Below are 16830 nucleotides of genomic sequence, written 5' to 3'. Positions count from 1 at the left end.
AGCCTGCGCTCGGGCGACCCCCTCTGCTCTTTCATTAATTTCGTTCTGTTTAATGTGAATTTGGTGTATAACTTGAGCAAGTATCTCCTTCGCTCCTACTTGTCTCAAGGTCAACAAGTTTGGCCTCTAGGATATCGTATCGGAGCCTTCTCTCTTTCTTCTTAACCCTGGCGATACCCTGTACATGTCCTCTAATGCACAGCATGCATGCAGCGTCCATGGAACCCACATTATTCTGATAGTATTGTTGCATCCTTTCACTCAGTTTGTCTCTATTTTGTTTGTTTTTAAACAGCCAAGGGTCTAGGCATGGTGCCAGTGCAGTGTCTCTCGTGGGTCCTATCAGTCGAACTTCTACTAGTGAGTGGTCTGATGTGCCACGTGCCCTAAGTTTTGCCCTCCGAAACCATCCTGCCTCGGAGGATTGTGTCATAAAGTAGCCCAGTCAGGAATAGCCCCCGTGTGGTGCAGAGTAGAATGTGTATTGTCTTACTTATGGGTTGTGTTCCACTAGTCCTAGGGCTTCCGCAAATGCTCTCAGAGGTTCTATTCCCACTCCCTTATCAGAGGTTGACACTCTGTCTATATCAGGGTTCATTACTGCGTTCATGTCCCCACCCAGGATCAGAGTGCCACTTGGCAGCTCTAGTAGTATCTTACTGAGAGTCTGAAGGGTATCTGCTGACCCCAGGAGGCCACCGTGCAGGTGGCCTCCTAGTTTCAATTTGCGACCTACCTCAGACATGTTAATGTGGTAGGTTGGATTACAACCCACAATTAATCTATATTAATCTATATTTTGTTAACCAACCTATTAAAACATAGATTGTTCATGAAATACCAATGCATTAGGTAGAGGTTGGTGTGTGAATTGCACCTTGTTCTGCCAAATCTATTTTAATAGATTTCTAATGAGAAATAAAAAAGTGCAAATCGCTATTTGAGGCAAGTTACGAATACTTAATAGGAATCTTAGTACATGAAGGCTAGACTTCAATTCATGTGTAAAAGAGTTCCTTGATGCTATGGCTTCACTAGGCCTCACCCAGAACACCGAGGGCTCTACACACAATCATAGACACACTTTAGATTTACTTATGCTCAAATTCAGAACAACTTGACCATGCAGATGTCAAGAGCATCTCATTTACCTGGTGTTATCAATGTTTGATTGAATTGACTGTGCTAACCGGGGTGGGTCAGATGTACTGAACGCTTGCAAAATATAAGTAGACCTTTCAGCAAATTAGACACTGCATTGTTTATTAGAAATCCAATGTCAGAATATTGTCTAGCATAAATATTGTATTGTATCGTAAATTTCATTTAGAAAACTATCCCCCAAATGGTGTTAATACTAGAAAATCTGCACTCTGTGGGATGATATTTCTGTAAAGTACTTTTGATGTATGTCAGATGACATTTATGTATAAGATATTCTTAAATGAGCCCCTCTCCTTGTTTTCAAGGCATATATTACAACCAATAGGTGATCGTTCATTAACGGCATACTGTATTATTTAAAATAATCTTAATAAGCAAACTATGGATCCATTCAAAACATTTAGCTTCACGGAAGATCAATACAACAAGATCATTGGCACTGCTTTCAAAACAGGTAATAAATTTACTGTTGTAACGGGCAATAATGATAAATGGGGAAAAGCATTTAATCTTAAGAAGAAGTTAATTCGTACTGAATTACATGCTGAATTCCTCACTGAATATCTGAAAGCCGGTGTAATCCCAATTGGATTACAAGTTAGAAATGAACCCGGTTTATTTATAGAAAATAAAAGATTCTTAGAGATCTGGACGCATATTGCGAACAGATGCAGTCGCGATTGGATCATTCTTATCATCGAGACCGCACAAGAAATGATCATTATTGAGAAAAAGGAGATTGAGGAATTAGAAAAAGCCCTGTATGAAAGCACAGCGCTTGAAGATTTCAAAAAAAGATTGGAGGACCTCAACCTAGAGGTCAATGGCTATAGGGATTATTTGATCAATAAGAAGACCATTAAATTAAAAAAAGATGTTAATAAATTTAGTTTGGAATTAGTTTATCCATATACTGTAAAAGATTACTTTTCACAGACTAGGGAACAAAGAGGAACAAGACCATATGAACCTAGACCATTTTACTCTAGAGGGGGTAGAAAGGGAGTTACTTTTTCCGATACCTCGGGCTCAAGTAGTGAAGAAGAAGGACCATCCAATGTAGATGATGGTGGTCATGCCCCACATAATAACTATGGTGATTTTTTAGCAGCATCGCCCCAGGAGAGGACCAAGGATCAATTCGGGACAGGGAAGGGGTCAGTACCAGCGGAATCCCCCCCAGGAATATCTCAAAACCCGCAACCAAAGATATTGGCGTTAACTAATGTGGTGAACAATAAAATTCCCATTATTAATTTATCAGATAAGGTTCTAACCAGTGAGGAAATTGAAGTCCTAGGTAGAGGGTTTACCTTTGCCCCCATGTCCAATGTCAATAAATTTACCCTGGAAAAAGACTTGAGGGCAGTTTTCAGAAAAATCAGGTCAACTAGAGTTTTTGAAAATAGGGAGTGTGTGGTCCCAGAAAACATTTCTGGTTTGAAAGGTAAATCTACCTTTACACCACCAGTTAATTCAGTTGGTAAAAATGTGGAAATGTTTGAACACATCGTAGACATAAAAATTAAGGGCATACTTAAGGATGCCTTCCCTGACAACAACAATATGACTAAGGCCTTGAGAGTAGCCCTAAAGGGTTTGAAAGAAGATTTCAATCTTACAATCAAACCTGCAGATAAGGGTGGGGGGGGGGGGTGGTGGTGGTCTTTAATACAAATGATTATGACCATAGAATGCTAACTCTATTAGAAGAAGCGGATCATTACACAAAAGTACCCCACTCGAAATTGGAGGACCTTAACAAATATGTGAATGATATACTCCAAGAGGCAGAGCTGAATAACTGGGTGTGTGATGCAGAGTTAAAATTTCTTAAAAATGACAATGCTCTAACCCCTGCTATTTACGGATTACCTAACATCCACAAAAATGAAATAGATCCCCCTATGCGACCTATAGTCAATGGTATTGGTTCCCTTTTAGAACCCTTTAGCCAGTATGCGGATTCATTTTTAAAACCTTTAGTGATTAAACAAAAATCATCTGTTAGAGACTCAGCCCACATAATTTCTCTGCTCGAGGGCACCAGCTTTGATGAGAATAAACAATGGCTGGTGACCCTCGACATAGAAGCTCTATATACCAACATCCCTCAGGATGATACTATTAGAGTTATTAGTAAACTCTTAACACCTGAGGCAGTCAGAGGTGTCAGCAAGGATTTTATTATTAAATGCATCACCTTAGTGCTCAAAAACAATATGTTTCTATTCAAGGATGATCTCTTTCTCCAGCGTAAAGGTACCAGCATGGGTGCTACTTGTGCGCCAAGCTTGGCTTGCCTCTATGTAGGGAGTTTTGAGGATAAACATGTCCACAATGAGGCGGCGCCCTTTTATGAAAACATCTTTATGTGGCGCCGCTTCATTGATGATATCTTTTTCATCTGGGAAGGGGAAGAGGCAACTCTGTTGGAATTTTTTGAATGGCTCAACCTGGGTGATGCCAATCTTAAGTTTACAGCTCAATATGATAATATCTCAGTTGATTTCTTGGATATCACTATTAAGAACACAACAGGTATTTTGACGGTTGAATTGTTTACAAAACCCACAGATAAAAACACATTGCTACACTATAAAAGTTACCACCCTCGTGCTCAGAGAGACAATATACCTTTTGGTCAGTTTCTCCGGTTGCGGAGAAACTGTACCTCTCTGGAGGACTTTTATAAACATTCGGAAATTCTCAAAAGTAAACTTTTAGACCGTGGATATCCTAAGAAACTTTTTAAACAATATTTTAAACGTGCTAGGTTTTACAACCGTGAGAGCATGTTGGAACAAAATAATTTGGAAAAAAAGACAAAAGTCGAGGCTTCAGATAAACGGTTGGTTTTTGTCACACAATTTTCTAATATAAGTAATTGATTTAAAAATGTGGTCAACTCCAATTGGAATATTCTAAATGAAGGGATGGAAATCAAACTTCCCAAACCTCTTTTTGCTTTTAAGCGTAACGATAATATTCTGAAAAATTTGGTCACTAGTTATAGAGTCAGTAAACCCCAAACACAAGTCTCACTACATATGCACAAAGTTCTGGGAAATTTTCCATGTGGTACGTTTAGCGTTTGTGAACATTGTCTGGTCACAAAATCTGTGACACACAACGGATTTAAGTTGTCGTCGAAGAGTATGAATAACTGTAGAAGTAGCAATGTTGTCTATTTCTTGCGCTGCCCTTGTGGATTAGCATACGTGGGCGAAACAGGCAGGGAACTCAGATTACGACTTTTGGAACATCGGTCTGTGCTTAAAACTAATAAACATAATGCCCCTCTTGTAGAACATTATAATTTAGTCAAACACAAACATACAGATGTCAAGTGGTTTGTGATAGAAATAATTACAGGCAATATTAGAGGTGGCAACATGGAAATTAAGAGAAAAAATAGGGAACAATGGTATATTTCCATTCTTAATACTATGAACAGAGGCCTTAATACCAAAGAGGACTGGATGAAACTTGTTGCATAGAAATCCTCTGTGCCTCCCCCCCTTTTTTTCTTGAAGGTCTGTTAAGAAATGACCTACTGTTTAATCAGTGTTTTAAAATATCTGGGATATGTTTGGATACATGTCTCTTTCCCCTGATGTAGGTTAATTTCTTGTTATTGGAGGATATTTGTTCATAATATACTTTTGGGATAGGACCTCAATATAGATACTCTTTAGCGGCTCTAAAGACTAGATAATACATTGTTTTCAGAGGCAATGATACTGGTTTCTGTAATCTTTATTTGCCATTATTTACTTATATATGTATTTTACCTATATGAGGAGGTGCTCTCTCTCTTTCATTGAGAAGTTGAATTTAGCAATACTTCTGACCGGCACGAGCTTTGTGGAACATTTGTAAATAGATGACTGTCTAAACATGGTGGCGCACTGTAGTGAAATACGGGTTCCCATCTTGCATGGTTCCAGTGTTTTGGTATACGATTTCATTATATTGTTAAATACATTTTTTCACTCATATCATTTACCTAATATATCGTTGAGTGACTATATACAACATTATAATGTTTTTAGCAGGCTACTTTATGGGCTTACTAAACGTGAAGATATGTAGCGCATTTACATTTTATAATGTCAAAACGGAATGGGCAATCATGAATATGGTATATATTTTTACATATTTGTGTATGCTTGAGATAAGTTCTGCCATTTTTGAGCCTTTATTGCTCATTTCGCGAATGTTGTACATATAGGTCACGACTAGATGTTCCGCTTAATATGGCGGCACCGGTGCTGCTAGAACTTTGTTTGGTTCTATATTATTTTCATTACATGCGTGAAGCTCCGACTTGGTTCTACGTAGTGACGTGTATTTACCACAGATGTGAAAGCGTTTGTTCGCCTTTCACAGACATGCATCATTTGGCACTCGAGAATTTGACGTGTAGAGCTATTAAGGCAAGAACTAGCCGCAATCTATGGATACCCTCTGTTTTGCCTATACACATTGGTCTTATACCGTGGTGTTTTTGACACAGGGAGTTGCTTCCTTTTTACGAGTAGAGTGTGGTTTATACACAATTTGCTATTATCGTGTGATGTGTAGTGATATTACAGAGTAAACGTATTTGCAGCTTTACTCATATTAGGTCCTCATTTTATTTTCTGTTGATAAGGAGATTTGAAAGGGTCTAGAGCAACGTATTTGTAGTCTTATCTGTGTGAGATCTCTATTAGGTTTTTTGACCCCTTGACGAATCTTCTATACGGCTCTCTTCATATTTAGGGTACTCGGGGTAGGGTGTCCCCGCTGTGAACCAATTTAAGGTTGTTTACCAGAGGCTAAGTACTATATCGATTAATTATAAGATTGCGCATGCGGTTGTCACCTCGGTCCTATTGAGGAATTAAATGCGAGGTTATCCATTGGAATTATGATTAATATCACAACATTCTTATTGAGCTGAACTTTTTTTGTTTACAGCCTACCCAGATTTAATTTGGAAATAGTGAATTTTTGCACTTTTAAATACATCTCCTCCCAACACAACAAATAAGTGATGGATCTTTCTGTCTACACATGTTTGAGACAGTGCTGTTAAATTCTTGGTAAGTAGCTGCTACCGTTAAGTATTTAAGTAACAAATATCTACTTTTGGATGATTAGTGATATTGTGTTTATTTTCACTTATAGACCGTTATTAAAACCGGGAACATCAAATTTAAGAATAATATGTGAAACGAGCTTTCTTTTATATAATAAGGTGAGAATTAAACAGTGGCTTAGTTTTAAAAAAAAAAAAATCAGTGTAGAATGTTGAATTATACATGGTCACCGAATTAACTAATAACCAGCCATCTGCTTTTGATCTTCAACAGATATATACCAATCTAATGAGACCTGTTGTCAGAAGCTTAGAGGTTCATTGACAGTTAATATACACAGGTATAAGCTGAGGTATTGCTATGTTTATATATGGTCTTTACGTATCACCTACTTTATCCTGGGGGGATACATGACTGTAATTGGATTATGAATTCATATAGCACAATACAGGGCGATTAGGGCCCCTAATTATTAATGATAATATTGTTGTTTTCTTTATTTTTCTTTAATTATCCAGTATGATTTATTCAGTGTTCTTGGGTTAATATGTTTATCCCAAGGTGTGAGAGTTGTAGTTCTGTATGAGTCGTGTGGTATGCTATTGAACACTCTAGTTGGGATGTGTAAAATACTGTGAATTCCCTTTTTGGGTAATAGAGACTGAGTTGATAGATCATTCTCTGTAGGGTTGCTTCTCACATTGATCTTGTTACAGTATAGGTCTTTCCAATATTTGGTATATTAAAAGATTGTTTTATAAGAAAGATTTTTAATGTCTTTGAAAAATATGTATGTCTTTTGTTGTTGTTTTTAACATACTGTGTATTATGTTTTGTATTAGGTATGCTCATTAATAAGTACTAAAGGAAGGAATATTATTGTCAGTCCTGAAGAAGGTAGTTTTATCTTTTTATCCCAACGAAACGCGTCAACGCAGAATTCTTGATTGAATTTGTCTTGGGACTAGAATTTTAGGAATTTGGGTGAATAGCCCCTGGCTATTTCTGGTCTACAAAGGTTGCAAATCAACATTGATAAGGCACCATTTTAGTGTTTTTCTATATATATTTTCCTTCCACTTGATGTTTATTCATTGCCTGCTTATGAGATATTGAATTGATCATACTGTTTTAATTATGTACTTTGTGAATAAATATGTATATGCACATGTGTTTTTTTTAAAGAAAATGTATTTGGAGTATTTTATTTGATAACTTATTGCTGGCAATTAGATCACTAAGGTGTCAATAAATTCTATCTAATTCAGTGTTTCTTTTTCACATCTCATTTTGAGTTGTTCAGAAGGTGTGATATATTTGACTGAGTGATACATTTGATTGTATGGTGTAGAGTTGTTGATTTTAGTAAAGATTGTCTAATAAATTCAAAGGGAAAACTTTCTTAACTTTTAAGATATTCTGGCACACAACAGACATTGCAATTTATGTAAAGACCCTCTTCATATCAGATGCAGATAGTGATAACATTTTAAATTACTTCAATGAAGGGGTAGAAAAGGATCCGGATTCATCAATTCCAGAAAGAGGGAACACACCCTTGCAGATTACCAAAGACACACTAGATCATTCACATCAAACCTCGTGAAAGAAAAACACCACCTCAGAGAAATACAGCGAAAATGCAGCGCTGTGTGTCTCGTAGGTGGACAAATTTCATCTTATGTTACCCTGGAAGTATAGGGATCTTATCCCTGAGGCAATATAGGTACCATTGACTATTAAATTACGTAATTCCTCGAATATCATTGAAGAGGTCTTCCAGGCTGTCAAATAAATGGAAAATCTACGTGCAGTCATTACACAGGATACTTTATTTCAAGATCTATGAGAAATTATAAATAACGATTTTTTTTCTAGAAATATAGCAAACTATTGCCATTCTATGGACACCGTTGATAAAACAGAGCGACAGAAGGGCATTTAGAGAGAGCAACAGCATTCAAAAGGGATTCCAATGACATGCCCCCACCTCTTGACATTTACGTTGTTGGTAATAGCTGTGGCTGACACACAATGTGATTTGCCATAATGTGGAACAGGTTCACCTTGTAATACAGGCCCCTGACACCAGCTAAAGAAAGCCGTTCATATTTTTAGTCCTATGATCACTGCCCTCCTCAATCACTCACGTAAATCAGGTCATGCCTCACAGTTTCAACAGACGTTGTGTCTCCACCTGAACCTTAAAAAAACACTACATCAAACGCCGCAGAGATGGTGCAGCACCAGACTGCATCAAACATTGTACTTGGCTAAACTGGCAAAGGCGACAGTCAACCAGGTTCACATCCAGGTTGCGCTGGAGATTTTTCTGCAGAAGACATATTTTGTGGTTAACTAAGATTTCTTAGTATTCTACATATTTAGGACAGTTTGTTAATTTGCAGAGATTTCTAAAATTTGGAAAATTACCTGTAGATTTTCTGTCTGTCAGAGCCTTTTTGACTTATTATTTTTAATATGTGATTTTAATAGCAGCTGCATGGAATGGGGGACTGATTCCTTTTAACAGCACCAGTGAATCTGAGCTGCAGGCTTGGTGACGCAGTGTGCACCTGTATAACAACTAGCTGTAGGAAGAGAAGCCGCCAGCCCTTTACTGAGTCACCCAGTGACTCCTATAGCTGAATGGCGCGCTTGTGCAGAGTTAGATGTGCAAATATGCAAAGGGAGGTCGAGGAAAGGTGTGTGTGGGAGCTGACAAATATGCAAAAGGAGGTTGAGAAAGGTGTGTGAGAATGCAGACATCCAGGAGTTAATGTGTTTATTAAACATTCGAGGAACAAGGAACGATGCAAATGTATTCAGTGAGTGGAGTGTGGTGTCCTTCTCTCATTTTTGCATTTGTCTAAAAATCATTCATATGATTTTTCAAAGTGGATTCAGCAGATTTTTTAGGTTTGGCTCGTTGTTTCCTCCTTTTTCTGCAGAAATGTGAAATCTTTATCAACGATTTATCCTATAGATTTTCCCATACTTTTTTTTTTACATATTTGGACCGCCTGTACCCACGACCCCCTCAATCCAAATCAGAGGCGCAACTAGAGCTACATTTTGGGGGAGGCTAATACAAATGTCGGGAAGGGAGGGCTAATTCTTCCAGCAATAGGCAGAGTGGGAATGCAGGTGCTCTAAGAAGGGGTGAAAAACAGCAAAACCGTGTTAACAAGTAAATGGTCTTTTAACGACCTGTGAAGCACACAGGTGCGGCTGCAATAAGACGGAAGGGCTGCAATAAAATGGAAGCAAGACCAGCCAGCCCACAGCAGCTCAAAAACTGTCTGTCTGTGTGCACGGGAAGCTGTCTCAGCCCGGGCTGACACACACGACGGGGGGGAAGGGATGGGAGGACCCCCTCCCGCCCTTTCCCCCCGTCGTGTGTGTCAGCCCAGGGGGGAGGAGGAGAGGGTGCTGATGCCCTTTGAGCCCTATGGGCGTTGCACGCCTGATCCAATTCATGTCAGGATTTGGAGGCACAAATCAGGGGGGCGGTAAACTCGACTCCATCAGTAGAGTTCTCTGCGTTTTTCGGGCCACTCCTCGCCACAGCTTTGCAATTGGAGACTGCTGGAACCCTACTACTTCTGCTATTGCTCTGTGAGCACTCATCACCGACTTGACATCCCAGGTATGTGTGAACTTAAGAAATAATAAATAAATAACTATGTAGAATGTATCAGAATTCCCAACGCAATGATTAAAAGAACAGCATGTCTGCAGTGGCAGATCATTTTTTAGAGCATTCATTTACCAAAAGTATCAGATTCGACCAACGACTGCACACCTCTCAATGGGGATATAACCCTCTTAATAGAGCAAATAGTGCTTCTTTATCGTGTGACCATCACACATACAGACCTAATTGCGTTTTGCTTAGGAGTGTTAGTCATAGAGTCACAAACTAGGATACGTGTATATCAAGGATATTAATGCACTTCAAATTCCACAATGTTAACTTCCACTATAAAAATTATTCATGAGGCCTACGGTTACTCCGTGGGATCAAATATGACTTTCAGGAAGTTAATACATATTTTTCAATCTGTCTAAATCATCTATTTGTTTCGAAAAAACACTGCTGTGTGTAGAGCCAGAAGCCTCATGGGTCAAATATTGAAGGGTTCCAAACTGTGAGAATGAAGGGCATTCCTGTCTGTTAATGTTTGCAGCATGCCAGATGTCCTTCGTCAAGCATCATTCTCCACCAATCTAATCTAAATGTCGTTTTTCACCTCATACTTGATACGTCGAATTAGGTTTACTCGATGCAGTTTTTGTCTATTTTTATTTTTCACTTGTTTTTTCTAGACATCTGAGTCTCCAAAGAACCCATCCATACCATCGCATGTTTGAGTCTGCAGTGTTAATTCAAGTATACAGAAAAGTTTGTCGAATTGCGTAACCCCACTGCTTTCTCAGGCTTTTTGTTTACCTTTCTGTTGACGTCTTGTCACAATGTGACCTACCAAGATATGCACTAGGTCTCCTGAGACATATATGAGTGGCCCCACTGGAAGGTATGTGTAGAAATATTGGATCCTTTGGTCTATCTGGGGAGTGAACGCTGTCACACAAGGCACTCTAGAGTGCCAGTGGACCAAATGTCTCTGGGGGCTACATTTTTGGAGAGCTTGCACCACGGCACTCCGGGCTGCTGTGCTACCGGCCCCCTGCCAGCTCTTTATCAGCAGTACCAGAGCTAATTGATTTAATCTACGAGCTCTCTAATACCCATGCTAGGATTTTACTTTTGGGAGATTTTAACCTGTGTTCGGATGGTCCTACAAGGTCGGCTCTCTCGGATTTGACTCAGGCTTGCAGCGATATTCATCTGCAGCAGCTGGTGCATTCACAGACCCACATTAAGGGTCACACTCTTGACCTGGTCTTTGCCAACACTAGCCAGGTTGTGGTTCGGGATATTCTTCCGCAGTGTTGGACGGACCATGCTTTGGTCCTTCTCTCCGTGACATGTCCCATGGCTCCAACCGGGAATGGAAGTACTGGCACTAAGACCAGGATGGGCAGGCAATGGTCAATGTTACTTAGACAACCCAGCCTGCCATCCCTGCTTGCCGGGGAAACCCCCCCTTTAGGAGTTTCTGTGGACGCAAGCTATGAGAGCCTTAGTCATAAAATTGTTAACTCCTTAGATGTGTTGGCTCCTCTGCGCAAAATTAGGAATAGATCCAGGATTGCCATGCCATGGTTCACTGCGGAGTTATCGCATTTGAAGCTCTGCTGTAAACGCGCGGAGCGAGCTTGGAGGAAACACTACTTAGAACCCGATAAAGCCCTTTTTAAGCAGGCCTTGCTGACCTATAAAGTGCAGATTAAAAGCGCCAAAGCACGTTTCTTGGAGGAATCGCTCTTGAATGCACCGAATAAAACGCAGGCCTTGTTCAAAATTGTTGGGGATCTTTCTCGCCCTGCTTCTGTGGCTAATGACATTCCTGCCTCCCAAGCTTTGTGCTCCTCCTTAGCGCAGGCGTTTGAAGATAAGATCGCCTTGATCCTAAGTAAGCTTGCTCCTACAACTACAAGTGTTACCCAGCCCGTACTTGGCTCTACTTTAGCGGCCGAAAGGGAGGCAGTAAGGGTAGTTGGTAGTCAGGCACAGCTGGATAGCTTTCCCCTTCCGTCTTTTGAGGAGTTTTGCCTGCTGGCTAACAGCATATCCTCTGGTTCTCCTTTAGATCCATTGCCTCACAAATATTGGAAAGTATTCCAGACGGAGCTTTTTCCTCCGCTGCATGCTATCTGTTGCCAGTCTCTTTCTTTGGCACGTGTTCCAAAGTGTTGGAAATTAGCAGTGGTCTCACCTTTGTTGAAGAAGGAAACTTTGGATCCCACCTGTCCAGCGAATTATAGACCTATATCGCTGCTTCCTTTTCCCATTAAGATCTTAGAAAAACTGGTTACTAAACATCTGTCCAGTTTCCTGGAGACCAACTGCTGCTTGGACGCGTCTCAATTTGGCTTCAGACCAGCACATGGCACGGAATCGGCCCTGGTGACCGTGTTGGACGATCTTCGTTCGCGGGCCGACATTGGGCGAGCGGCCTTTTTAGTGCTGCTCGACATGTCGGCCGCTTTTGACACGGTCAACCATGACATCTTGGTCAAAAGACTTGAGGATGCAGGGGTGAAGGGTTCGGCTCGCGATTGGCTGTTTTCTTATTTGGGAGACAGACGCCAGGTAGTGGCCTTGCCACCATTCCAGTCAGAGATTAAAACAGTTGAGCAGGGCGTACCGCAAGGGTCTGCCATCAGCCCTATACTGTTTAATCTTTATCTTCGCCCTCTGGTGAGCTTGGTTAAATCATTTGGCATCTCGGTTATTAACTATGCCGATGATACACAGCTCATCTTTTCCATCGAGGGCAAAGACGCGGTGTCGCTGGAGACTTTCCATCAATGTATGGCGTCAACTGCGGACTGGTTGAGGCAGAATTCTCTGCAGTTTAACAGCTCTAAAACAGAGGTTCTACACTGCTCACTGGACCACATTGCTCGGCCATTGCCTCCTGATTTTTGGCCTGCCTCTTTCCAGGAAGTTCCTTCTGCAGCAGTATCTGCCAGGAACCTGGGCGTTGTGTTTGGGCCTGATCTTCAACTGGATCTTTTTGTAAATAAAACCGTGTCCACCTGCATGATGCTGCTACGCATGCTGTGGAAGATTCTTCCGCTGCTGCCGGCCCACGCTCGCCCAGAAGTGGTTCGCGGTACCATCTTGAGTAGGTTAGACTACTGCAACGCACTACTTCTGGGAGCTCCAAATAAATTGCTGGCCAAGCTACAGCGCGTGCAGAATATGGCAGCCAAGCTAGCCCTGTCCCGTCGTCGATCTGACTCTTCATCTACGGCGCTAGCCGATCTTCACTGGCTACCAGTTTCACAGCGAGTCATCTTTAAGGCGCTTTGTTTGGTGTTTAAGGGACTTCATGGGCAAGGACCTGCTCCATTGCAGGAGCTGTTCCAGTGGTATGTGCCCACTCGCTCCCTTAGATCACTGTCAGCACATCTTGTGGTAGTCCCAAAGGTATTGAGGGCTCGTATGGGCGGCCGAGCCTTTGGTTTCGTGGCGGCCAAACATTGGAATTCTCTCCCTTTATTGTTGAGAAGCTCTGGGGAGTTTCCCTCTTTTAAGAAAGAATTAAAAACGTTTCTCTTCCCTAGGTCTGCTTAATTTCACCTGACTGCTGTGGTGTTGGTATAATTGTCTAAAGCGCCAGGATACCCTTCGGGTGACAGCATGCGCTATACAAATATGCCATACAATACAATACAATACAGCGTGATGTCCAGAAATCAGGGAAATCTCTTCCTGATTTGCATTAGTGGGTGTGAATTGTTCACATCTGCATAAGTAAGTCGAAGCACTGAACAAGTACATTTGGAAACATCAGAGCAGAATTTGGCCTGGAAGATGCCTTCTTAAGGAAGTGCCACCACTTCTCTGCTTTTGTGAACTTTGTTTGTCTGAGGGTCCTGCACTTTGGTCAGCTCTCCTCCTGCTGTTGTGTGGCATTCAGTTCTTGTCTCTCCCTGATGGAGCGCTACTCCACTTACCAAACTCCAGGTTTATGATAGTACTGAACGTTTCTGTTCTGGGCACCTAAACTATCATTACTTCCATAATGTGGGCTTCTTTTCCTGTTTACTATACAGCTGGTACCTAAATCATGCTACTCCTCACCTGAGCAATTTGGCTCTACATTGTTTTCTTCCTTAGAACCAAGGTTACAGCAGCTCTCCAAAGTACATCTACTACTCATCAATACTTTTATTTTATCAATCGTCACCTAAGTTTGGTTCCTCAGGGCACTGAAGGGAGAGGGAAGGATTGGGTAGCGGCCTCTCAGAAGGGGAGTCCATTACAGAACATTTAGATTACTTTCTATTTTGCCTCCAACATGCTTCCCCCATTATAGAGGTAATCTCCCAAACTTGTTTATTTTTCGCCCTCTGTCTCCCTCACTCTGTTGGTAAACCTGCATTGTGTTCTGGCCCTGGTATAGTCTACGTTAAACATCCACAGGTTAAATATTTCACGTCGGTTTCTTCAGCTCCCATACCTCCCTGCCATTTTCTATTTTGGATTCACTCTTCTGTTTGGCTACATAGAGGAAATATTATGGGTTCCCTGTCTGGGTGTCCAGCATCACAGACGACCAGCACTCTGAATTTACATCAAGTTATTCCAAGCAAGGGAAGCTTTCTCCCTACCAGATCCAGAATATGCTGATATCTTTTTCTAGCCCTTCCTTCAGTCGTCCGATTACATTTACTGGCTTAACCTACTCATTTGTCTTAGGTAAAAGGATCTGGCAAAGTAGGAACCTGACCAAAGTCACTGGTGGCGGGCAGGCCATGGCTGTGTCTTTTTGGGGGGGGGGTGGGGCAAAAAGGCTCAGCATCCACAAAGGACCGTGCACGGAGAAGTGAAGAAAGACATTGGCCGCAGGTGAGGGGTCTGACTAGAAATGTGGAGATGGGCTTGGAGCTCTAACTCTACAGTTTTTTGTGTGAATGTGTGTCGGAGAGGCAGCGCTATGGTGGGAATGAGGGACATGCACTGATTAAGGGAAAACATAGCATATCAGGCACAACAGAAAGAACAAACAAATAGACAACAGCCATCACATTTGGGCACAAATACAGACACAACTGAGGCAATGATATCACAGGCATATTTGACAGACTATCTCTAACACACACAGGTCAACATGCATTGTCTACAGACCTTCAGAGATGTCCTTCATATGATAATCCAATGTATGTATAATCTTATTCCTAAAACAACAAAGCAGTCCTCAAATTGTGCATATCTAGCCTAGCACAGCTAAATCCAGGGTCCTTTAACCTCACAAGCCACAACCCTATGTAGCAGAGCCAAGATCAAGTGTATTTGTGTAAATCAGTAGAATTACTGAGTGGGTGGTATCATGACACAAATGTTGAGGCAGTGGTGTGTGTAAATAAGTGATTTCAGTAGTGGTGTGCAAGGGATGATTTTAGCGGCTAATCTAACTGACTTTGGGTGATGGGTGTGCATAACTGGTGTGGGAATCGGTGTTGTTGTTCAATGAATGCAGTGAGTGGTTTCAGGAAGTGGTGTTTGAAGGGGCTGTAAAAAAGTGTGATAAGTATGCAGTTGGTTATAAGAGCACCTTTACAGCAACACAGTCATCTACACACCTTATGTCAGACAATAAGAAACTGCTAGTGCTGCTTCAAAGGAGTGGCAGGGAGGAAAGTCAGTTTGAAAACCTACCTGTTCCATCAGGGCCTCGACTACTGTGAGCCCCACCGAGGCTGCAGGCTCAGTCACAGGGAATCTCCAGCCAGATGTGCTCCTTACAAACCTCCACGCAAGACTAGATGTCTGCCCTCTCTAGCTTGCGGCCCAGAGGGCTGAAATCTAGAGACATGCCATAGAATTAGACCTACAAATGAAGGCAGAAGAGGCAGTCTTCCAGTGCCTCTTTTACTGCCTTCTGGAAACAAGTCAGGTGTGCTGTGAAAAACCCCCCAAAACAAGCCGAAGCCAGATAGACATGAACAAGTTACATAAAGTTTAAATGAAGAGCACTGGTGCTCATTCATCTGCCATTTCACTAGCAGCCCCGCAAAAAGTTGTTGTAAACATCCAACCTCAGTTGATTAGATATAACCAAGTCAGAAACCAATCCTGCATTTTAGACTGAAGTTCGGCAGAACCTCTGAGGCATTAAGTATCATTACAAAGTTACCTCAATAGTATATAGAATTATAGATGGGTAACCGTAAACAACTGCAAAGTTCAAGTTACCTATGTTACATTGACCTTGAGGTAGAACACTCAGTATTATCGAACCCTTTTACAACTTCTAGTTACGTATGCTCCATTCCACCGTCTTCCCCAGTGGATCAGCTGTGCAGGGGCATAGGAGTGAAGCGGAAGCCATTCATAACATGGTCTCAACTCCGTGAGCTCTTTCGCACTAAGCATACTATCCTAATAACATTAGCCTTGCATCTTGCCACCTACCCTTACCACCCTTATTAGTGCTCTCCCCCTCCCAGACACACAACATATATCTACCTTGCTGCCACTCTTCAATTCCACCATCACACAAGCCTTTCCCATTCTAATATCTGAAGAGCCCAAACCTGGATGCCTGCCTCCCCCCTCTACGTTTGAAAATGCCCCATTTGACCCATCCCAATGTTTAAAAGGTCCAATACCTCCCACAGCTTCCCTCACAACCCTCCACCCCAAATCTATGATCTCTGTGCTCCATTGGGGCAGGGAGCCGAGCCGGGCAGTGCTGACAGGCTTTGTGAGGGGACGGCTGCCATCGCAGGCTCGAGTCACTTGTCAGCGATGGTCCCCACAAACCTGCTCTGACAGAGGAAGGCTGAGGTTTGGATACACCCACCTCTCTTGGGTCTGCACAGACCAGAGAGAGATGAAAGAAAGTGAGTGGAAGGTCACCTGACATTTTGCCTCTTCACTCTGGTCCCTGGAGACCCGGGTAAGACAAGGGAACAGTGGGGAAGGGATTGTGTCCTC

This window comes from Triturus cristatus, chromosome 3_1 (genome assembly GCF_964204655.1).
Source record: "Triturus cristatus chromosome 3_1, aTriCri1.1, whole genome shotgun sequence".
NCBI lineage: Eukaryota > Metazoa > Chordata > Amphibia > Caudata > Salamandridae > Triturus > Triturus cristatus.
The sequence above is the reverse complement of the archived record's forward strand: the minus strand, read 5'-3'. Positions refer to the sequence as shown.